The sequence below is a fragment of the Cupressus sempervirens genome, chromosome 11 (genome assembly GCF_028749045.1).
Source record: "Cupressus sempervirens isolate cs-2001-9-10 chromosome 11, ASM2874904v1, whole genome shotgun sequence".
Taxonomy (NCBI): Eukaryota; Viridiplantae; Streptophyta; class Pinopsida; order Cupressales; family Cupressaceae; genus Cupressus; species Cupressus sempervirens.
The window spans coordinates 563,434,702-563,460,345 of NC_143128.1; positions in this window are offsets into that span (position 1 = coordinate 563,434,702).

Sequence of the window (25,644 nt, forward strand, 5' to 3'; positions counted from 1 at the left end):
TAAGAGGGATGCAAGAGTGGGATCTAAATTCTTAGTATTGCTACTATTACTATTTTGCAAGCTAGCTCAGGGCTACCTTGAGCTACTAGGAACTAAAAATTGGCATGTTTGAGGTTGCTTGCCTTTTATCCTTTGTTTGTAATTATCTAAATTTGTTGCTCCATCATCTTGTTGATCACCAATATCTTCTTCTTCTTCAATGGTCAACACTTTACTTGAAGTGCTTGAAGATTCATCTGCCAAGCCATCTCATGACCGATTTTCAAGAAACTTCACATCTCTTGAAATGATGTTCTTTGTGATTTGATGATACAACCTATAAGCCTTTGATTCTGAACTATAACTAGTGAAGATACACTTCACACCTTTTTCATCTTGCTTTTTCCTTTGTTCCTTTGGCACATGTGCATATGTTACACATCTGAACAATCTCAAGTGTTTAACTATCTATCTATTCCTTGACCATGTCTCAAGAGGAATATTATTATGAACTAACTTTTTAGGACACACATTTATCAAATACATTGTTGTTGCTACAACCTCTCCCCAATATTTAGTTAGGAGTCCCTTTTCTTTCATCATACTCATTGCCATCTCAACAATGGTTATGTTTTTCCTCTTAGCCACTCCATTTTTCTGAGGAGTATAAGTGGTTGTAAGTTCCTTCTTAATGCCACTCTTCTTGCAAAAATTTACAAAAAAATTGGAGGTATACTCCCCTCCTCTATCTAACCTAAGGATCTTAACATAGTGTCCACATTCTTTTTTAGCCAAGGCCTTGAATTCAACAAATTTATCTAATATTTTAGATTTATTTTTTCAAGAAATACACCCATGTCCTATGACTAAACTCATCTATAAATTTCATAAAATAAGTACTCCCCCCAATAGAAGTGGTTTTCATAAGGCCTACTAAATTAGAATGCACACACTCTAATGGTGACCTAGCCCTTATAGAGTTACTAGAATTAAAGGGAAGCCTATGTTTCTTACCCAAAATACAAGCCTCACACATGTCATGTGAATCTATAATGCTTGAAAAACCATCTACCATTCTTTTCTTGGACAACAAATTTAAACTAGAAAATACAAGATGTCCATACATGAGATGCCATAGATTGGAGGCATCTTCAATCATGCTCCTAAGAGCTAATTGCTAATGTACTACTATACATACATGCTTGAGAGGTGCAACACTGACTTGAGAAGAGAAGCATGTTTCTATTTTTAATAGAAACATCTATCTCTTTGTCATTTGGAGTACTAAAAGTGTTCTCTTACTCCCATCCTTCTCATGAATGATACACTTGTCATTTTCCATCAGCACGTTATAACCATTTTGCATGAGTTGTCCAACATTCATCAAATTGTGCTTCATACCTAAAGAAAAATATACATTTTGTATCTCCTTCTTCTCACCTTGCTTGGTGTGGACCATGATAGATCCTTTCCCAGCAATGGGAATGGTTCCATTATTTCCCATCTTAATTTTAGACTTGAAACTCCTATCAATGAAAGAAAACAAACTTTCATTACCACTCATGTGGTTGCTATAACCATTTCCCAAGTATCATACCTTAGGGTTGCCTTCCTTACCAATATTACACATGATGAAGGATGTGGGATTATTTACATTTCCCATATTCACGTCAGCCACATTTGCATTTTATCTTGACTAATCACTATGCTTCTTCCAGCATTCACTTGCATAATGCCAAAACTTATGACAATAGTAGTATTCTACATTTCTCTTATTGGAGCTGTAATTCTTCTTACCTCATCTAGAGCTATTTTGAGAGCTATTTGTTCCCTCTTGGTTTCTTGCTCTTCCTAATCTTTCTGTACTAGCATTCCTTTGACCATTTCTTCCATGACCTCTACTTATTGAGCCTCTATCAAAACCACTTCTTCCTCTCACCCTACCTATTGAATTCTCTTGAGCCTTGAAAGATTGTTCTTGGGAAGTTGTTGTTGATTTGTTGATCTGATGCTCATGGGTTTGATGAGTTCCCATAAACTCATCCATGGTCAATGTGGAGAGGTCATTTCTTTCTCAATGGTCATCACAAGGTTGTCATATTTATGAGGTAAACTCCTCAATATCTTCTCCACAATCCTTTGCTCTTCATACTCTTCTCCATTTGATTTGAGCTAGTTTATCAAAGTGGAGATTCATGACCTAAAATCTATAATAGGTTCATTGTCATTCATTTGAAGGTTCTCAAACTCCCTTCTAATCATCTATAGCTTCACTACTCTAACTTTATTAGTTCCTTTGATTTTTGTCTAAAGGATGTCCCATCATCCCTTTGAGTAATTTTATACTGCAATCTTGGGAAAAATAGTTTCTGTCATTGCTGCCTCAATTAGACTTAATGTTTTTGCATTATTTTTTCTTGACTCTTTCAACTAAGTCTTTTGAGGGTTTATGAGGTAAACACACTATGCTGGGTCATTTACATCATTGAACCTATTGATAAAAACCTCCCACAAATCATCAACAACCATGATGGTTCTCATCTTCTTTTCCCACGTATCATAATTTTTTCTATTAAAGGATGGTGGCTGTTGCAATATCTTTCCTACATCTCATGCCATGTCAAATACCTAAGAAACAAATGCTCTAACTCACTATGGATGTGGGGCCTCAAAGCTCTGGCTTTCTTTTCATCTTCAACTCTTCCTATATTCATGCAATTCTTGGATATATGACCAAGTTTGGTACATGTATAACATCTTATAGTAGTATCTTTCTTTCTTAGGTGATGCCTTGCACAGTTTATTCCAATGTGTCCATATTCTCCACAATAGTGACATCTGCACCAAGTATTATAGTCCTAACCAAATATTGCTTTGATAACTTGTTCTGCTGGATTGAATGCTTTGGATCTACATTCAGATGCCTTGTGACCTTGTTTCTTGCATTTGTGACATTTGCCCTCAAACTTTGGTTTCTCTTTGCATTCATTTGCTTTGTGACCATGTTGATTGCAATTGTAGCATTTACCATTGAATTTTCTTTTACCATTGCTCCAACATCTGTTAGATGTATGACCTAACTTACCATAGTGATTGCAAGTGGGTCTTTGATTCTTTTGGGTACCCTGTTTGGAAGATTCACCTTCTTCATTGTATCCAAGGCTTGCTTTACCTTTTTGTCTATGAAGATTTTGCTCATTTTGCAGATTCAATTGATCCATATCTGCTTGATATTTTATCATCCTTTCATTAACTTGTTTTTCAATAGTTAAGTCATTTTCCAAACTTTCATTAATTCATCTTTCAGATCTTAGATCACTTTGTAAGCTTGCATTGATTTGTCTTCAGTGATTAAATCATTTCTCAAACTTTCATTCTCAGATCTTAGATTCATAATTTCTTCATTTGCATCAGATAGTTGACCTACAAGATCTTCATGCTGAAGAGATTGATTATTTCTTACCTCTAAGTCTTCATTTGCCTTGTTTCTTTGTTCCAAAACTTCACATAGCCTGATGGATTGGATTTCTTGTTCTCTTTTGAGCTTTCTTACTTCTTCCTGTAGAGAACCATTCTTTTCTAAGAGTTCCTTGATTGCTTCATTAGCTTCATTTGAACTGCTTGATGGTAAAAGGTCTTCAATCCTTTCTTCAATATACTAATGATCATTCATTTGTCTTGCAAGTTCCTTCCTTCTTTTTAGAGATTGAGAAAGATGCTACTTTGCTTCATTGAGTTGAGTCATGGCCATTTCTAGATCTAGCTTTTCATTCTCAATAGATTTGTCAAGTCTGAATATCTCCATTGTCCTTGATCTTTGCTCAAGTTGTCAAACTTTTATCCTGAGAACCACAATGCTCTGATACCAATTGTTGGAAATAATCCAGACTAATAAGGTTATTGAGAGGGGAGGGGTGAATCAGTAACCCTAAAACTTTAATTCAATTCTACATAATAATATTTTTACCATTCATCCATCTAATCTATTGTATGCATGAAAAGATAAACACATGAACACACAGATTTGGTGACCCAGAAACCTTCCAATTAGAAAGTAAAACTGGGGTGGGGATGATGCCCACAAAACTTCAATACTGCAGTATAAAGTTGGTCGGTTAAGGCTTACAATGATCACTTCTAATGATCTACCCTGTTAGGAGCAAGTAGGATTGCTAGATCCACCTTGTTAAAGGATTTACAAACATACAATGAAGTATGCACTCTATTAGGAGATTTACAAAAGACTGTCAAGTCTACCTTGTTAAAGGATTTAGCAAACTTATTCACCTGTTAGGATGAAGTAGTGGATTTGATTACAACTGATTGTTGATAAGATCCTTTGTGCTCTAATCACCTAATGTGATGGATATATCTTTTCTGTATCAATGTTGACCTTGTTGTATTCCTCTATTCTGCTAGTGATTCACTTTCCCTCTTCTCAAATTATTGCAACATAACATAACCAACGATATTCAATATCTCATCATTTCAAATGATATATACTATTCCAATATTTACACTGGCAAGGTCAGCCAAACACAAGTGAACAAGCATTACTGAGTCAGCCAGGTGGTAGAAAACTCGGGTTCCACGAACTGACTTAGTGACCTTCTGATACTCGGCATCCACTACAATACACTGTATCGTCATGCACTTGGTAAGAGTAGAGGCACGGTCCATACTAATCATTCAAAGTAGCTTGGAACTCAGTAACCATTGGTGACTCAGTGAATATCGTGTCAGTCGGTAAAAAATTGAATCCATTGATAACCTTCTTCCCTTGGTAAACACTGACTTACCTTGTTTACTCGGTAATCACTGATTCCTTCATTTACCTTGTTCACTCGATAAACACTAAGTTCTTTGTTTACCTTGATCACTTGGTAAACACTAAGTTCTTCTGATGACTCGGTGATCACTGACTGCTTGGGGAACACTGTTCTGCTCGATAACCACTAACTACTTGGAGAACACTATTCTACTCGGTAACCACTATTCTGCATGGTAACCACTATGAACTTGGTAAATACTGCTGAACTGCCCATATGCTCAGTTTCCAAAGGAATGCTCGATATCAACTATTTACCTACAGAATTTATAAGGTAATCGCTGAATGCTCGGTGTGAACTATAGACTAGGTGATGAGCTTGGTAAGCATTCAGAATCGAATAAGTGTTGTGACTAATGACAAATATATCATAATTCCAATAGACCAAGCCCCAAAGCTAAGAGCAACTACCCCTTTCTCCACTAACAACACTACTAAAAGTAGTGCAATTATTTAGTATCTCAATAGGAGTCTCCTCTTCTTCCCAATGCCCAAATATGATCTCCACCTCAATAAAAGATTTTTCCACCTCCATAAAAGCATTGACCTTAGAAGCTAAGAGTAAGATCTAGGCCATCTCTATAGGAAATAACACACATCTCCACACCAAGGTGTTTAGCTATGAAGTCATCCTTTCTTCACCACTTGAAGAACATCGTCCATACATGCTCTCATTAGCCAGATCTCTTACAATAGGAAAGAGATAATCACAAACAATGGGAGAGTACCTACTGGACACATTCACAACCACTTTCCTCCAGCAACAGCTACCTTCATAAGATTTTTCCCTACCTCAATAGAAAGCAGCAAAGTGAAAGAACAAGACAAAGGAAACCTCCACCACACATGCATCCAAGGCTCTGAAATGACTACCTTAACTAGATTCGAGTCCCAAATAGAGGAAGCATTCACATCAGAGCATGAGTATCCAAAGAAATCCCCAAAACAACAAACACCAAGGGGCAAGAGAATTCCTAAATGATGAAGAAAAATGCCCAACCAAGGGGAGCTATCAATAGTAAAACCCTTGAAAATGAAAACCCATCTAGGAAAACACCCCCATCAATAGAACTAGCACCAAGTACATGGACCACAATTCCCCCTACAGACCAAACCATCAACATCCAAGCCCCTACAAACCCTAGGGTTCACATGGGCCCCACGAGCCATAACTTGAGGCCCCAAGGGAAAGCACTATCGATGAAGCCACTACACATAGCCCTCCAAACCAAACCCATTTTTATCCTCTTCTCCGAGAAACTCCAAATACAAGAGAGCCTACTAGAGGTAGAGACTAATAGTTCACACCTGGGACAAAAGACCCCATACATCCAAAACCCAAAGTGGGGAACAGGGGTTCCAGCAAAAAACACCTTCACCACAAACCCCAACCCCTTATAGAGGTCTAACCAATGCACAACCCAACAAAACCCCAAGCACCAACATGGGATCTTCCATCTCCAATCACCACCCATAAGATCCAAACCCCTCTAGAGTGTGGAGAAGAACCACTAGAAGAAAATGATCCTTCAACAACAAACACCCACTGAACAATAGAAAAATCACTCAATCATGCACCAATGAGGTCCACCCTCAAAACATGACAACACCCAACAAAGCTAGAGGGAACTAGCACAAAGGAGGCCCCCCATCCATCATCCTTGTCCACTTCAGACTCCTCACCCTTAGCATCACAAGCATCCAAGCTAGAAACCCTAACCCCTTTGTCACCTGCTCTCCCCTCATCATAAAAAATAAAAATTGTTAGATGTAATTAATGTGATGGCTTTTCTAACAATGATATTTATTAGTTGTTATCTCCACTTTTAACTATTATTTTTCTTATCCTATTTATCTAAAAAATAATTACTTATAATCTACACATTAGCTCATGTTGATCTCTATTTATTTAACTTTTGATTTTTTAGTCGATAGGCTATTTGTGGGAACTTTGTTCTTGGAAATTGAAATTTTGACGAAAAAGTTGTCAATTGGTCGACAAAATTTGTTAGTTTGGTAGGAAAATTATAAATCCTTCCCATTAGTTATTTACTGATTAGTTTTTATCTCACTCCACTTTTAACTCGTGTTTTGATATTTATTAGTTGTTATCTCCACTTTTAACTATTGTTTTTCTTTTTCTATTTATTTATAAAAAAAAAAAATTGTGATTTCACATTAGCTCATGTTGTGATTTCTATTTATTTAACTTTTGATTTTTAAAATTGAATTAGATTTTAGTTTTTAAATTATTTTTTTAATATTAGTTTTGTTTTTTTTTAAAATTAGTTTTGTTTTTTTTTAAATATTATTTTTCTAGTTTTCTAATTTATTTATTCTAGAGACATTCCTATTATTTCATATTAATTTTTTGTATTTCTCTTATTAATTTTTCATAATAGAATTTTTGATAGGTTTTTTTTTTATATAAAAAAAATCATATTTGATAAATTGAATTTAAATAAATAATATTTTTAATCTATTTAAAAGATTTTAGTAAATATTATGTTATTTAAATTAAAAATTATTAATAGTCTAATTTGTTCACATAAGATTATATTTAAATCTCCAATTTTAATTATTGTTTTTTGTTTATTAAAAAAAAATACTTGTGCTCTCCACATTAGCTCATGTTTTGATCTCTATTTATTTAACTTTTGATTTTTAAAATTGATTTACATTTTAGTTTTTAAATTATTTTTTATATTAGTTTAGTTTTTTCTTTAAATATTATTTTTAAATTTGTATAATTTATTTAGTCAATAGAATATTTTTTAGAGACATTATTTATTCATATTATTTTTTGTATCTATTATTAATATTTCATAATAGATTTTTTGATGAGATTTTTTTAAATAATTTTTTTCATATTTGATAAATTGAATTTAAATAAATCATATTTATTAATATATTTAAAATATTTTAGTAAATATTATGCTATTTAAATTAAAAATTATTAATAATCTAATTTGTTCACAAAAGATTATATTTAATAATATTTAATCATTTTATTTTCAACACCTATCAGCTTATCATCGCAAGCACAAAAGTATGCAACTACTAGTTAAATTTGATTTAGATTTTAAGTTTTAAATTATTTTAATTTATTTTTTATGTTAGTTTAGTTTGTCCTTTAAATTTTTTATCATTTTTTATAATTTATTTAGTTAATAGAATATTTGTTAGAGATGTTACTATTTTTCATAATAGATTTTTATGGAATTTTTTAAAATTATTTATTTTTCATATTTGATAAATTGAATTTAAATAAATAATATTGATTAATCTATTAAAAAGATTTTAGTAAATATTATAATTTTAAATTATAAATAATCTAATTTGTTCACATAAGATTATGTTTTAAATCTTCACTTTTAACTATTGCTTTTCTTTTCCTATTTATTTAAAAAAAAATTACTTGTGATCTCCACATTGGCTCATGTTGTGACTTTAAAATTGATTTAGGTTTTAGTTTTTAAATTATTTTTATATTAATTTAGATTTTTCTTTAAATATTTTTTTTAGTTTCTATAATTTATTTAGTCGAATATTTGTTAGAGACGTTATTTTTTTATATTATTATTTTTATTTCTCTTATTAATTTTTTTAATGGGTTTTTTTAATGATTTTTTTTTTCATGTTTGATAAATTGACTTTAAATAAATAATATGTATTAATTGATTTAAAATATTTTAGTAAATATTGTTTTATTTAAATAAAAAGTTATTAATAATCTAACTTGTTCACATAAGATTACATTCTAATAAGTTTGTTATCAAGCACCTATTGACTTATCATTAGAAGCACAAAACATGCAACTGCTAGTTTATTCATTTTTTATTTTTAGTTCATGTCGTGTAAGAATTGCTTAGATGAAATTTTTTATTTAATATTTTTGGAAATGATATACTTTAACATATTTTAAAATTTATAAAAATATCATTTATTTATGTTGTGATTGGGTCTTCTTAATTTTTGGAATTGGAGAGCATAATTATTAGTGCAGTTTACAACTTCAAATTTAAGTATTAAATCTAATAATTATTATTTTAATTAGATTTTTTTTTTCCCTAATTATAATACTAAAATTAATGTAAAAATATCTCATTCTAAGTAAAATAAAATAAATCAACTTCTTCAAATTTCTTTTCAAAAATTAAGCCTAAATAAAACATTCACATGGGAACAATTTTTATTTTTTCTAATAATTCATTTGTCTTATACTTGATATTTTTATTGATAGAATAGTTCATTTTACTTGTAATTTATCGAAATGCAGGGCTGTTTCTTCTAGTCCTCCAAAGGGGGACTTGAACTCCGCCATGAGAAATGGTGAAGTTCGTACCGTCCGTACCATCCCTCGTAGCATTACCACCAAGCTCCAGCACTTCTCACAATATTATAATGAGAGATTTTTACTTGGTCCTAATATTAGAATTAGGGAAAAAAACTATCATATAAAATAAGGAATTATATCTAATGTCTAAATTTTAATATTTCATTTTTAGTTTTTGAACTTCTATTTATCTTTTAAATGTTTAATTGTTTGTATTTTGATTTTGATGTACATTTAGTTTTTAAATGTAAATTAATATTTTTCCTTTTATAATTCTAAATATATAATTTTTAATTAAGTAATAATTTGAAATCTCAAACAAAACTGTGTAATTACTTTTAATTGACTTTTACATGAAAGCGAAATCAAAGAGAAGAATCAAAGGCAAATGATGGGAAGAAAGAAGGTGGGGTTGTGTGCGAGGGCAGTGAAAGCCCAAAGATTTGTGAAGAGGCGGAAGGGCGTTTTGAAGATGGGGCGAGAGCTCGCAATTCTCTGTAGCTGCTCTGTTTACATCCAAATTAAGTCGGACATTGCAGAGCTGTTCAATGGCCAACATTCAAATCAGCTTCAGACATTTGTGAGGAGGAAGAAATGGCTTCTTGCTCTGCTTGCAATGCTCTGCGGATCCTCTGTTTACATCAGAATCCGCTGCAAAGAGTTCCATGACGACATTGCACAGGAATCCTCATCAAGATGGAAATTTGTATGCTGCTGCATTTCAAATGCAGGCCGTCGATCTAGGCAACGGAGTGATGCAATCAAAAAAAGATCAAAGGGAAATCATGCATGCAAATTCAAGCAGCACTGCAAAGATCACCTTGGACATGGACATGGATGGAGATCTTTCATTTCTTGCTTGTCTTCCTCGAGTAGAATTGGACCAGAATGATGGATCATCTGATAATTTCAATATCTGTATGAATATGTTAGATCATCTAACAATTCAATAAGATATGAGCTTTCCTCAAATGGATCAGCAGGCATGAATTGTATTTTCATGTTTTCTTTTGAAAAAACAAGACATTCATTGAAAACAAGATATTCAAATCTTGAATTGTAAAATATTTTTTACATGTTTTTATTGAAAAACAAGACATTCAAATATTCTTTCTTCTCATTCTTTCTTGTCAGGCTTCGTAATTTTTTTATCCTTTCTTTGAATGTTTCATTAAATTTTATTTAATCTTTTGAAAAACTGGGAATCCATACACACGAGTGAGTCATTCTAACTATAGTCATTTTTTAAATTGTTGGGCATCCTCGTGATCAAGAAACCTAGTGTTATATTTTAGTAATTAAATGTTATATTTAATAAATTTTTGTAACATTTATTTATTTTTATTTATGAGGTCAAAAATTTTAATATAATAAAATTATACAAGATGCAAATTAGTTGCATTTCATTTATTCATTTGATTTTTTAATTCTAAATTTTAAAATAATTTTGAGTCAAAATCTTAAAGCTACTTTCCTCCATTTGAAACTTATTATTATTTTGTTAATAACTATATCAAAATTTTACTCACCATAACATTTCTTTATATTTAAATATTCACTAGAAGAAGAATGATTTCTTAATATTTAAGTATTCACTAAAAGAAGAATGATTAATGAAATAAAGAGTTTTTCTGAAATTGAATTTAACAGAAATAATATATTAAAGTGTTCTCTTCTTAAAAAGAGACAATTATTATATAATAATCATAATTGTTTAGCAATTCAATGCTTTGGTCAGCTTCAATTTAACATGCATTCTTAAAAAAACATAGTAAAAAAAACTCTCTTAAAAACTGAAGACAAACATGCCCAATGTAATTGGAGCCAATGACTTCTACATAGGAACTATTGTACTAGATATGTTATGTAATTTGAGATTCTATGCAAGGTTTCTATTGTACTAGATATGTTATGTAATTTGAGATTGTGATGCAAGGTTTCATAATTTTAATCTATTGTTTGTTAATGGCGAAGTATGAGAGGTGCTGGGACTTTTGAAACAAATAGAGCAAGCAAGTAAACTTTCAAATTAGAATACATTCAGCAGTGTTCTCTCAACATGTACTAACTTAATTGTCCATTAATGGCCCCAAGAAGATACTAATTTACATGCTAGCAGGATGCTAGCTCTCATACTATAAATGTAATGTCTAGGTTTCCCTCCTCAATTTTGAATATATATTTTGTGTTTATCTTGGATAATCCAAAATAATTCTTTTGATATCTCTTATATAGCTATCGCGTCTAAAGATTTTGGAATTTTAATTTTATTATATTATGATTCAATACTACTTAAATTATTTATTAGAATCAATTTATATTATATCATTTTCAATAATATTATTTATCATTTATTTAATTTTTCCTATATTATCATAATATCAAGTCTATATCGTAATAATATTTGATGTATCATTATTTAGTACACACACACACACACACACACACACACACACACACACACACACAAATATATATGTACACACACTATGTTATATTATATCATACTTTATTAATATATTATACTCATTTTTTATTATATCAATAGTTAATAATATTATATTCAATTATGTATTTTTTGAAGTAGTTGATAGCAGCCAAAAAGGTAGGGGGTTGACGCCGAACTACAAATAAGGCTAAGAACCAGCCAGAGGTTACTTCCGAGAAGTCTTTCCTATACCAAATTTAAACATCAAAAACCATAAAACTTTGAGAGGCGAATTGTCATTAACCATAATCCTTAAACTACTATGCATAAGAAAGTGAATAATAAACTAGTAGCATTTAAAACCTTCGTTGATATTGGTCCACTTAATCGACATAGTCCAAAAAACCCTGTGGGGAGTAAAGTTTAGAGACATAATCATAAAAACAAAAATAAAACACAATAGAACTCGGGCTAGATGCCCTCTTCGTTCTTCTGGTTACCATTCTTCTTTTCCTCAGAAGCTTCCCCCATTGCATCCTCCTCCTCCACTTTCACTGATCTGTCTAGGATGGTTTTCAATTAATCCTCCTCCAAGAACCCATAAATGGATTGGGTAGTCTCAATAGTCTTTCCTAGGTCTTGTTCCTCCTTGTTAGCCTGTACGAAGTCAAGGGTTGTGGAGTGCATAACCTTGGTGGAGAATTCCACTAGGGTTTCGAATCCATGGCATATAGTGGTATGATTATCCGTCAGGTCCCTCATAGCCATCTCAAGCCTATCCAACCGCATCTTGGTTCCTAGTAACCATAGGGTTAGCCTTCCTAGGAGAAGTGATGTATTACCCCCACTACGAACTGGGGTAGCTTCTAGGGTATCAGAGACATGGGAAGGGCTAATAGAGTTGGGGCTAGGTTTAATGTCCTAGTGGTGTCTTTTTCGTTTTAGCAGGTTTCTCCTCACTATCAAAGGAGCTAGAGCTGGATTCGTATTTCGAGGGGGTCCTGAATTTCTCCATATGGAGATGCTTGTTGGTTCTCATAGCACACTGCTTTCCCTTCTTGGAATCTAAGTCTAACTCAATAATGCTAACTTTAACCTCAGGGTTAATTTTGATCTCAATGGCAAGACCTCTCTTGAGCCTCTTAAGAGTAGGGCTAGGGCTAGGGTCTAAGGAGGTTTGAGGGGTGATAGAGGCTAGGGGATTAAGTAGGAGAGGGGGATTCTAAGATATGTGTTGGATGAAAAGTTTATTCGTTAGGCATTGATGGATAAGGTAGAAGGGTTTCCCCTTCTCGTGTTTCCTTCTAGCCTTAAAGCTACTATCCTCCAGCAAATGAAGTAACAAAAATAGAAAGGAGATAAGGTCAAGATTTCTAAAATGATTTAGGATAGGAAAATGATAATAATATAGCAACTGACAATGGTCCTCCAAGGTAATGTATCCATTAATCGTGCAGCAAATAGTATCCCAAGGCTTAGGGAGGGCAGCCTGCACAAACCCAGCAGTCAATCTCATTGGTTCCTCCTTGGATTCAAAGAATTTATACAAACTCACCTCCTCATTGACCTTAGCTTGCCTCTACCATTTCTTTCCATCTAGCAAAAAATCCTCATCCCTTGCAATGTTTTCTTCCGAAATCTCAAAACTCATGCCATCAACTGTAACTTTTCTATCCTTCTAAGTTTGATGGAACTACATCGAGATGACATCGTTGTGTTTAACCATGCCCTCCATATAAGGTAAAAGGCCCCCCTTCTGCAAGTAGACCATCGTCACTTCACTGGTGCTAATACACTCCTCCACACCCACTGGTTCAATATGGTCACTAGTACCCATATCATTTCCCAGGTCCACAACCAACTCTTTTGACAACATAGCCTTGCACCAAGTTTTGGAGTTGCAAAATATAAAATTCCAAGCCATAATGGAGAAAATGAAAAGGCATTGCATAGTCATCATGAATCCACAATATTTCCCAAAAACCAAAAATCTCCCAAAATAATATGTGTGGGTAGATTATTTCCATTTACAAACGATCGTCCCCAGTTGTACCAATTGTGGGAATTAACCAACCTATCTCTATGATAATTATGAAATTGATCTTTAAGTCTCACCAAATCCACCCTCTGCATCCCTTTGCTATAGTCATCAATGTTCATGGTAGTCAAAACATAAATGTTTATCAACATCCAAACATGCCAAAAAAACCCTTTATTGAGTGCCACATTTCAGTGACCACATGTAGAAAAGGAGACCTTTTGCCTAATTTGATATTCATGTGTTGTCATTGAGGGTGCGCTCCCTTTCCATCACCTATTGAGTTGATGATGGCAATAAACTGGCATCATCCCATTCTACAAACTAAATGACACAGTAGCTAACTTTGGAAAGGTCATTCATCGTGTTGTTTCCTTCGTGATATATATGTGCCACGTGAATATCTTGATAACCTTCCATCATCCTTTGTATTTCATCAATAATTATTTTAATTGACCAATTGCATTTTCCATCTCCCTTAGTGCCTTTGATGATTAACATAGAGTCCCCCTCTAAGATCATATTAGTGATTTCTCGAGTTCTAGCCATTCTCAAACCCCAAAGAAGCACAATTGCCTCGGCTTTATCATTAGAAAATTCAATAATGTATATTGATATTATTTAATATCTTTATTATTTATTAAACCCTTTTCCTAGGAGGAAATTATAATTATAGTTCTAAGTCGGGGACATGACAATAACAAATAAATTAAATAGGGTATCAACAAGGTGCACAAGCCCATCTCAATCTCATACGAGCCTAAGGATGTACTATGGTGCATAAATGAAAAGTTAAAAATAAATCTATGCCACCTATAATCTGAGCCAATTTTTAGTTCTAACTAAGTTTGTTTCAAGGAATTCCAAACTAGAAGAAACTATAAAGTTAGCAAATATCCATATTTATAGACATTTTACTAAATTTAGAAAAGGTTATTTTTGCAAATTGAAGGCCCTGTGCTATGTCAAAGTTTTCATTTTTGTCCCTCAACTTCAGAAGAGAACATCTTCTCTATAAGGATGTCTTGAAAAAAAAAAAAATTGAGGAATTTTGCATTCTTTATAGTGGTGGAATGAGTTTTCTTCAAGTGGTCTAATTTTCTAGAAAACTAGTTTTATCAACAAATTTGAAGGAGACTCACAAATTTTTCAACTTCAAGTGGATGTAACTTTCACATTTAACCTTCGATCAAGGTGTTTCCTTTCTTGAAAGCTAATATTTTTGTGAGCAATGTTCATTAATGCTGGTTGAAAGTCTTAATTGTGAGATTATAACTGACATAGGTTTGGGTATCTAGTTATACACTCCAACCACACAAGGTGCCTAGGTACTCCTCTCATAGACTAATGGTCTTGAATTTATGCAAGAAAGTGGGATATCTTTATAGACTCATTTAGAGAAAGAAAAAACATGCTTCTAGTTCTAAATAAAAATGGGGCCCAAAAACCTCATTGAGATGAAGAAATTGAAGTTTATTGCTCTTGATTAAGCATAATTTCCAATGGAAACCATAAAGATTACTAGGGATAGATTCAAACCCATTGGATTTGACTATATTTTCTTTACAAATTATAGAAGGAATCATAATTTTAGAACTAGAAGTTATTTTGTTCAATGTAAAAATAATATGATTAAAGTTTAACAACATATTACTTAGTAAAATTTCTTTGGAATCTTCATAATTGACCATAGAGTTTGCCCCTACCAAAATTAACTTAGAAGGGAATGAAATAATTGATATGTTGAAATATAAGTCCCCCTCTTTCACCTTCAACCTAAAATAGACTATTTTAATGACATTTCAGTGCTTTAGGGTTTTGAATCATATAAAGAATTAAGTGCATCCCATATTCTCTTTGTTGTCATTGTAAGATCAACTTTTTGAAAATATGAATCTAATAAACCAAGGCCAATCAATGTAGTGCCCCAACAATATTTAGTTGTCTATTTTTTTCACTTCAACTACATTTTGTATCTTTTTAGTTCAAATCTTGTACAATCAATATTTCTTAATCAAAATTAATTGTGCTTTTATTTTCCTTCATGAAAATTACAACCTTCAAATTTAGCAACAATTAGTATTGATTTCTCTATTTAGACAATCTAACTACTACAAAAGATCTAAATAACTTCAAAGGATTGTACTCATAATTTTTTGAATCATAATTTATTGGTGGAAATATTCAAGATATGAAAATTTATTGAGAGGGGAGGGGTGAATCAGTAACTTTAGAACTTTCCTTTAAATTTACCACACATTCATCTATGCTACTACATACATTAGTTCTGAAATATAAAACATTCATTACACAAAATAACACAATATTTTGGTGACCCAAAAACCTTCCAAATAGAAAATAAAACTGGGATGGGGATGATACCCACAAAACTTCAATACTGCAGCATAAAGTTGGCATGTTAAGGCTTACACTGACCACATCTAGTGATCTACCCTATGAGAAGCACAAAGGACTACTAGGTCCACCTTGTTAGAGGATTTACAAACATACAATGAAGTATACAGTCAGTTAGGAGATTTATACAAAGACTGTAAAGTCTACCTTGTTAGAGGATTTAGAAGACTGATTCACCTGTTAAGATGAAATAGTGGATCTACTTACAACTGATTGCTGATAAGATCATTTATGCACTGATCACCAACATCTCTGATCCTCTTTTCACCTTGTTTTTGTTGGTGCTTCCGGATGCCATTGCTACTTGGTAAGTGATGAAAATCTTTGAACAAATTCCCTAATAGAAAATTAGCTTAGAATCATTGGATTCGCTTGAAATGCACCTGGAGAATTCTTTTCTCTAAGGATATGATGAAAATTGAAGTTGAATTTTGCTCATTTTGATGAAAAGTTTTCCATTAATGCTAGGTACCATATTGTCATAGTGCATGACAGACCATCATCCACTAACCTAATTCGGCAAGAGTATCAACTTGGCAGACAAACCAAATTCATTTTACTCCCGAACTTGCTTGGTAAGATCTTTAACCACTTTCCTTGATGGAGTCTGATGAAACTCGGTGAAAGATTTAACCTTTCTGTGATCTTGGTGTATTTGGAATACTGATTGGATCATTTGCATTCCTCATATTTCTTGGAACTAGTTATGATTTTCTTGCTAAGTATAGCTCCAATGCATTCATAAGAATTTAGTTTGAGGGGATGGAGTCACCCACTTCTTGAGTAACTTCATTGTCATGATTTGAGCTTGTGTCTTTAGTAGATTTAGGGATCCATTGCTACTTCATTTGTTTCCTTATGTTGTTAGCCCTTGCTTTCTTTTCATCTTCAATTTTGCCTATATTCATGTAGATTTAGCTATATGACCGAGTTCAGTGCATGTGTAACACCTTGTAGTAGTGTCCTTCTTCCTTAGGTGATGCCTTGCACAATTTAAATCAGTGTGTCCATATTCTCCACAATAATGACATCTACACCAGGTATTGTAGTCCCATCCAAATATTTCCTTTACAAGTTGTTCAGCTGGATTGAATGATTTGGATCTACATTGAGATGCCTTGTGACCATGGTTTTTGCATTTGTGAAAATTACCTTCAAATTTTGGTTTCTTCTTGCATTCATTGTCTTTGTGACCATGGTGATTATAGTTATAGCATTTTCCATTGAATTTTCCTTTTCCATTGCTCAAGCATTTGTTTGATGTATGACCAATTTTCCCACAATGATTGCATGAAGGTTTTAGATTCCTTTTTGCACCTTGCTTGGAAGATTCACCTTGTTCTTCATTGTATCGAGGTCCTACTTTATCTTTTTTCTTATGATGATTATGCTCATTTTGTTGAATCAGTTGATTTATGTCTTCTTGTGATTTCAACATTCTTTCATTGATTTGTTTTTCAGTATTTAGGTCATTCTTTAATTTTTCAACAATTTTCTTTTCACATCTCATTTCTCTGAATATTCTTTCATTAATTTCCCATTCATAATTTAATCACTTCTTATTCTTTCATTTTGTGCTTTGAGAATCCTGATTTCTTCATTTGCTTCAGTGATTTGATCAATGACGTCTTCATGCTAATTGGATTAATTCTATTCTTCATTGTTTCTTGCCTCCATGTCTTCATTTTCCTTATTCCTTTGTTCCAAAATTTCACATAGCCTGATTGATTGGATTTCTTGCTCTCTTTTGAGTTTTCTTTCTTCTTCCTGCAGAGAGCCATTATTTGCCAGGAGTTCCTTGATTGCCTCATTAGCTTCATCTGAGCTGCTTGATGGTAAAAGATCTTCAATCTTTTCTTCAAAATACTGATAGTCATTCATTTTTCTTGCAAGTTCCTTCCTTCCTTTCAGGGATTGGGAAAGATGCTCCTTTGCTTCTTTGAGTTGAGCTATGGCCATCTCTAGATCTAGCTTTTCATTTTCAATTTCCTTGTCAAGTCTGAATATCTCCATTTGTCTTTTAGATCTTTGCTCAAGCTATCAAACTTTTATCTTGAGAACCACATAGCTTTGATACCAATTGTTGGAAATATTCAAGATATGACAAGTTACTGAGAGGGGAGGGGTGAATTAGTAACTTTAAAACTTTCCTTTAAATTTACCACACATCCATCTATTCTACTGCACACATTAGTTCTGAAATATAAAACATTCATTACACAAAAGAACACAATATTTTGGTGACCTAGAAACCTTCCAAATAGAAACTAAAATTGGGGTGGGGATGATACCCACAAAAATTCAATACTATAGCATAAAGTTGGCCTGTTAAGGCTTACATTGATCACTTCTAGTGATTTGCCCTATTAGGAGTACAAAGGACTACTAGGTCCACCTTGTTAGAGGATTTACAAACATATAATGAAGTATGCACTCAGTTAGGAGATTTATACAAAGACTGTTACATCTACCTTGTTAGAGGATTTTTTTTAATTGAGGTAGAATTTTGCATGCTTTGTAGTGGTGGAATGAGTTTTCTTCAAGTGATCTAATTTTCTAGAAAACTAGTTTTATCAACAAATTTAAAGGAGAGTCACAAATATTTTAACTTCAAGTGGATTTAACTTTCACATTTAACCTTAGATCAAGGTGCTTCCTTTCTTGAAAGCTGATATTTGTATGAGCACTATACATTAATGCTAGTTGAAAGTCTTAATTGTGAGATTATAACTAATATAGGTTTGGGTATCTAGTTATACACTCCAACTATACAAGGTGCATAGGTACTCCTTTGATAGACTAATGGTCTTGAATTTATGCAAGCAAGTGGGATATCTTTACAGACTCATTTAGATAAAGAAAAAAACATGCTTCTAGTTTTAAATAAAAATGGGGCCCAAAGCAATTTCAATCAGTTGGATCTTGAAGGTCAAGATGGAAATTTGTATGGTGCTGCATTCCAAATGCAGGCCGTCGATCTAAGCAACAGAGTGATGCAATCAAAAAAAGATCAAAGGGAAATCCTGCATGCAAATTCAAGCAGCACTGCAAAGATCACCTTGGAGGCAAATCCAGCAATCAGCGTAATTACAGACATGGACATGGATGGAGATCTTTCATTTCTTGCTTGTCTTCCTCGAGTAGAATTAGCCCAGAATGATGGATCATCTGATAATTTCAATATTTGTATGAATATGTTAGATCATCTAACAATTCAATAAGATATAAGCTTTCCTCAAATGGATCAGCAGGCATGAATTGTATTTTCATGTTTTTTTTCGAAAAAACAAGACATTCATTGAAAACAAGATATTCAAATCTTGAATTGTAAAATATTTTTTACATGTTTTTATTGAAAAACAAGACATTCAAACATTCTTTCTTCTCATTCTTTCTTGTCAGGCTTTGTAATTTTTCTATCCTTTCTTTGAATGTTTCATTAAATTTTATTAAATCTTTTGAAAAACTGGGAGTCCATATACACGAGTGAGTCATTCTAACTACTGTCATTTTTGAAATTGTTGGGCATCCTCGTGATCAAGAAACCTAGTGTTATATTTTAGTAATTAAAAGTTATATTTAATAAATTTTTGTAACATTTATTATTTTTTTATTTATCAGGTCAAAAAATTGAATATAATAAAAATATACAAGATGCAAATTAGTTGCATTTCATTTGTCCATCTGATTTTTTAATTCTAAATTTTAAAATAATTTTGAGTCAAAATCTTAAAGCTACTTTCTTCCATTTGAAATTTATTATTATTTTGTTAATAACTATATCAAAATTTTACTCACCATAACATTTCTTTATATTTAAATATTCACTAAAAGAAGAATGATTTCTTAATATTTAAGTATTCACTAAAAGAAGAATGAGTAATGAAATAAAGAGTTGTTCTGAAATTGAATTTAATAGAAATAATATATTAATGTGTTCTCCTCTTAAAAAGAGACAATTATTGTATAATAATCATAATTGTTTGGCAATTCAATGCTTTGGTCAGCTTCAATTTAGCATGCATTCTAAAAAAACAAAGTAAAAAAAACTCTCTTAAAAAACTGAAGACAAACATGCCCAATGTAATTGGAGCCAATGACTTCTACCGAACTATTGTACTAGATATGTTATGTAATTTGAGATTCTATGCAAGGTTTCTATTGTACTGGATATGTTATGTAATTTGAGATTGTGATGCAAGGTTTCATAATTTTAATCTAGTGCTTGTTAATGGCAAAGTATGAGAGGTGCTGGGACTTTTGAAACAAATGGAGCAAGTAGGTAAACTTTCAAATTAGAATACATTCAGCATTGTTCTCTCAGCATGTACTAACTTAATTGTCCATTAATGGCCCCAAGAACATACTAATTTACATGCTGGCAGGATGCTAGCTCTCATACTATAAATTTAATGTCTAGGTTTCCCTCCTCAATTTTGAATATATATTTTTTGTTTATCTTGGATAATCCAAAATAATTCTTTTGATATCTCTTATATAGCTATCACGTCTAAAGATTTTGGAATTTTAATTTTATTATATTATGATTCAATACTACTTAAATTATTTATTAGAATCAATTTATATTATATCATTTTCAATAATATTCAATTTATATTATATCATTTTCAATAATATTATTTATCATTTATTTAATTTTCCCTATATTATCATAATATCAAGTCTATATCGTAATAATATTTGATGTATCACTATTTAGTATATATACATACACACACACACACAAATGTATATACACACACACACAATGTTATATTATATCATACTTTATTAATATATTATACTCATTTTTTATTATATCAATAGTTAATAATATTATATTCAATTATGTATTTTTTGAAGTAGTTGATAGCAACCAAAAAGGTAGGGGGTTGACGCTGAACTACAAATAAGGCTGAGAACCAGCCAGAGGTTACCTCCGAGAAGTCTATCCTATACCAAATTTAAACATCAAAAACCATAAAACTTTAATAGGTGAATTGTCATTAACCAAAATCCTTAAACTACTATGCATAAGAAAGTGAATAATAAACCAGTAGCATTTAAAAACATCATTGATATTGGTCCACTTAATCGACATAGTCTAAAAAACCCTATGGGGAGTAAAGTTTAGAGACATAATCATAAAAACAAAAATAAAACACAATAGAACTCGAGCTAGATGCCCTCTTCCTTCTTTTGGTTACCATTCTTCTATTCCTTAGAAGCTTCCCCCATTGCATCCTCCTCCTCCACTTTCACTGATCTATCTAGGAAGGTTTTTAGTTAATCCTCCTCGAAGAACCCATAAATGGATCGGGTAGTCTCAATAGTCTTTCCCAGGTCTTGTTCCTCCTTGTTAGCCTGTAGGAAGTAGAGGGTTGTGGAGTGCATAACCTTGGTGGAGAATTCCACTAGGGTTTCGAATCTGTGGCATATAGTGGTATGGTTATCCATCAGGTCCCTCATAGCCATCTCAAGCCTATCCAATCGCATCTTGGTTCCTAGTAACCATAGGGTTAGCCTTCCTAGGAGAAGTGATGTCTTCCCCCCACTATGAAATTGGGTAGCTTCTAGGGTATCAAAGACATGGGAAGGGCTAATAGATTTGGGGCTAGGTTTAATGTCCTAGTGGTGTCTTTTTCATTTTAGTAGGTTTCTCCTCACTATCAAAGGAGCTAGAGCTGGATTCGTATTTCGAGGGGGTCTTGAATTTCTCCATGTGGAGATGCTTGTTGGTTCTCCTAGCACACTGCTTGCCCCTCTTGGAATCCAATTCTGACTCAATAATGCTAACTTTAACCTCAAGGTTAATTTTGATCTCAGTGGCATGACCTCTCTTGAGCCTCTTAAGAGTAGAGCTAGGGCTAGGGTCTAAGGAGGTCTGAGGGGTGATAGAGGCCAGGGGGTTGAGTAGGAGAGGGGGATTCTAAGATATGTGTTGGATGAAAATTTTATTCGTTAGGCATTGATGGATAAGGTAGAAGGGTTTCCCCTTCTTGTGTTTCCTTCTAGCCTTAAAGATACTATCCTCTAGAAAATGCAGTAACAAAAATAGAAACGAGATAAGGTCAAGATTTCTAAAATTATTTAGGATAGGAAAATGATAATAATATAGCAACTGACAACGGTCCTCCAAGGTAATGTATCCAATAATCGCGCAGCAAATAGTATCCCAAAGCTTAGGGAGGGCAGCTTGCACAAACCCAACATTCAATCTCATTGGTTCCTCCTTTGATTTAAAGAATTTATACAAACTCACCTCGTCATTGACCTTAGCTTGCCTCTGCCATTTCTTGCCATCTAGTAGAAAATCCCCATCCCTTGCAATGTTTTCGTCCTAAATCTCAAAACTCATGCCATCAACTGTAACTTTTCTATCCTTCCAAGTTTGATGGAACTACATCAAGATGACATCATTGTGTTTAACCATGCCCTCCATATAATGTAAAAGCCCTCCCTTCTGCAAGTAGACCATCGTCACTTCACTGGTGCTGATACACTCCTCCACACCCATTGGTTCAATATGGTCACTAGTGCCATATCATTGCTTAGGTCCACAATCAACTCTTCTAACAACATAACCTTGCACCAGGTTTTGGACTTGCAAAATATAAAATTCCAAGCCATAATGGAGAAAATGAAAAGGCATTGCATAGTCATCATGAATCTGCAATGTTTTCCAAAAACCAAAAATCTCCCAAAATAATATGTGTGTGCAAATTGTTTCCATCCACAAATGATCATCGCCAGTTGTACCAATTGTGGGAATTAACCAACCTATCTCTATGATATTTATGAAATTGATCTTTAAGTCTCGCCAAATCCCCCCTTTGCACCCCTTTGCTACAGTCATCAATGTTCATGGTAGTCAGAACATAAATGTTAATCAACATCCAAACATGCCAAAAAAACCTTTTATTGAGTGCCACATTTTAGTGACCACGTGTAGAAAAGGAGACCTGCCACCTAATTTGATATTCATGTGTCATCATTGAGGATACGCTCCCTTTCCATCACCATTTGAGTTGATGATGGCAATAAATTGGCATCATCCCATTCTACAAACTGAATGACATAGTAGCTAACTTTGGAAAGGTCATTCAGTGTGCTGTTTCCTTCCTGATATATATGTGCCACGTGAATATCTTGATAACCTTCCATCATCCTTTGTATTTCGTCGATAATGATTTTAATCGACCAATTGCATTTTCCATCTCCCTTAGTGGGTTTGATGATTAACATAGAGCCCCCCTCTAAGATAATATTAGTGACTCCCTGAGTTCTCGCCATTCTCAAACCCCAAAGAAGCACAATTACCTCGGCTTTATCATTAGAACATTCAATAATGTATGTTAACATTATTTAATATCTTTATTATTTATTAAACCCTTTTCCTAGGAGGAAATTATAATTATAGTTCTAAGTAGGGGACATGATAATAAAGAATAAATTAAATAGGGTATCAACAAGTTGCACAAGCCCATCTCAATCTCATACGAGCCTAAGGATGTACTATGGTGCATAAATGAAAAGTTAAAAATAAATCTATGCCACCTATAATTTGAGCCAATTTTTAGTTCTAACTAAATTTGTTTCAAGGAATTCCAAACTAGAAGCAACTCTAAAGTTAGCAAATATCCATATTTATAGATGTTTCACTAAATTTAGCAAAGGTTATTTTTGCAAATTGAAGGCCCTACACTATGTCAAAGTTTTCATTTTTGTCCCTCAACTTCAGAAGACAATATCTTCTCTATAGCGATGTCTTACAAATTTTTTTAATTGAGGTAGAATTTTGCATGCTTTATAGTGGTGGAATGAGTTTTCTTCAAGTGATCTAATTTTCTAGAAAACTAGTTTTATCAACAAATTTGAGTCACAAATTTTTCAACTTCAAGTGGATGTAACTTTCACATTTAACCTTCGATCAAGGTGCTTCCTTTCTTGAAAGCTGATATTTTTATGAGCAATGTTCATTAATGTTGGTTGAAAGTCTTAATTGTGAGATTATAACTAACATAGGTTTGGGTATCTAGTTATACACTCCAACCACACAAGGTGCCTAGGTACTCCTCTCATAGACTAATGGTCTTGAATTTATGCAAGAAAGTGGGATATCTTTACAGACTCATTTAGAGAAAGAAAAAACATGCTTCTAGTTCTAAATAAAAATGGGGCCCAAAAACCTCATTGAGATGAAGAAATTGAAGTTTATTGCTCCTCATTAAGCATAATTTCCAATGGAAACCATAAAGATTACTAGGGACGGATTCAAACCCATTGGATTTGACTATATTTTCTTTACAAATTATAGAAGGAGTCATAATTTCAGAACTAGTAGTTATTTTGTTCAATGTAAAAATAATATGATTAAAGTTTAACAACATATTACTTAATAAAATTTCTTTGGAATCTCCATCATTGACCATAGAGTTTTCCCCTACCAAAATTAACTTAGAAGGGAATGAAATAATTGATATGTTGAAATATATCAAGTCCCCCTCTTTCACCTTCAACTTAAAATAGACTATTTTAATGAGACTTTACTGCTTTAGGGTTTTGAATCATATAAAGAATTAAGTACATCTCATATTCTCCTTGTTGTCATTGTTAGATAAACTTTTTTAAAATATGAATCTAATAAACCAAGGCCAATCAATGTAGTGCCCCAACAATATTTAGTTCTCTATTTTTTTCACTTCAACTACATTTTGTATCTTTTTAGTTCAAATCTTGTACAATCAATATTTCTTAATCAAAATTAATTGTGTTTTTATTTTCATTCATGAAAATTACAACCTTCAAATTTATCAACAATTAGTATTGATTTCTCTATTTAGACAATCTAACTACTATGAAATATCTAAATAACTTCAAAGGATTGTACTCATAATTTTTTGAAACATAATTTATTGTTGGAAATATTCAAGATATGACAATTTATTGAGAGGGGAGGGGTGAATCAGTAACTTTAAAACTTTACTTTCAATTTATCACACATCCATCTATGCGACTACATACATTAGATTCAAAATATAAAACATTCATTACACAAAAGAACACAATATTTTGGTGACCCAGAAACCTTCCAAATAGAAAATAAAACTAGGATGGGGATGATACCCACAAAACTTCAATAGCACAGCATAAAGTTGGCCTGTTAAGGCTTACATTGACCACGTCTAGTGATCTACCCTGTTAGGAGCACAAAGAATTGCTAGGTCCACCTTGTTAGAGGATTTACAAACATACAATGAAGTATGCACTTAGTTAGGAGATTTATACAAAGATTGTTAAGTCTACCTTGTTAGAGGATTTAGAAGATTGATTCACCTATTAAGATGAAACACTAGATCTACTTACAACTAATTGTTGATAAGATCCTTTATGCACTAATCACCTTATGTGATGAATATAACTTTTCTGCCTCTCTATTGACCTTTTTGTATTCCTTGAACTACTATTGAAAATCCTTCATAGATTCTTTTCAAAATTACTTCACATTACTTCATTATTCCTTGAACTTCTAGATATCTTAGAATACATCTTACATATCTACCTTTCAAATTTACAAAATTGTAAGGTCGACCAAAATACAAGTGAACAAATACATTACA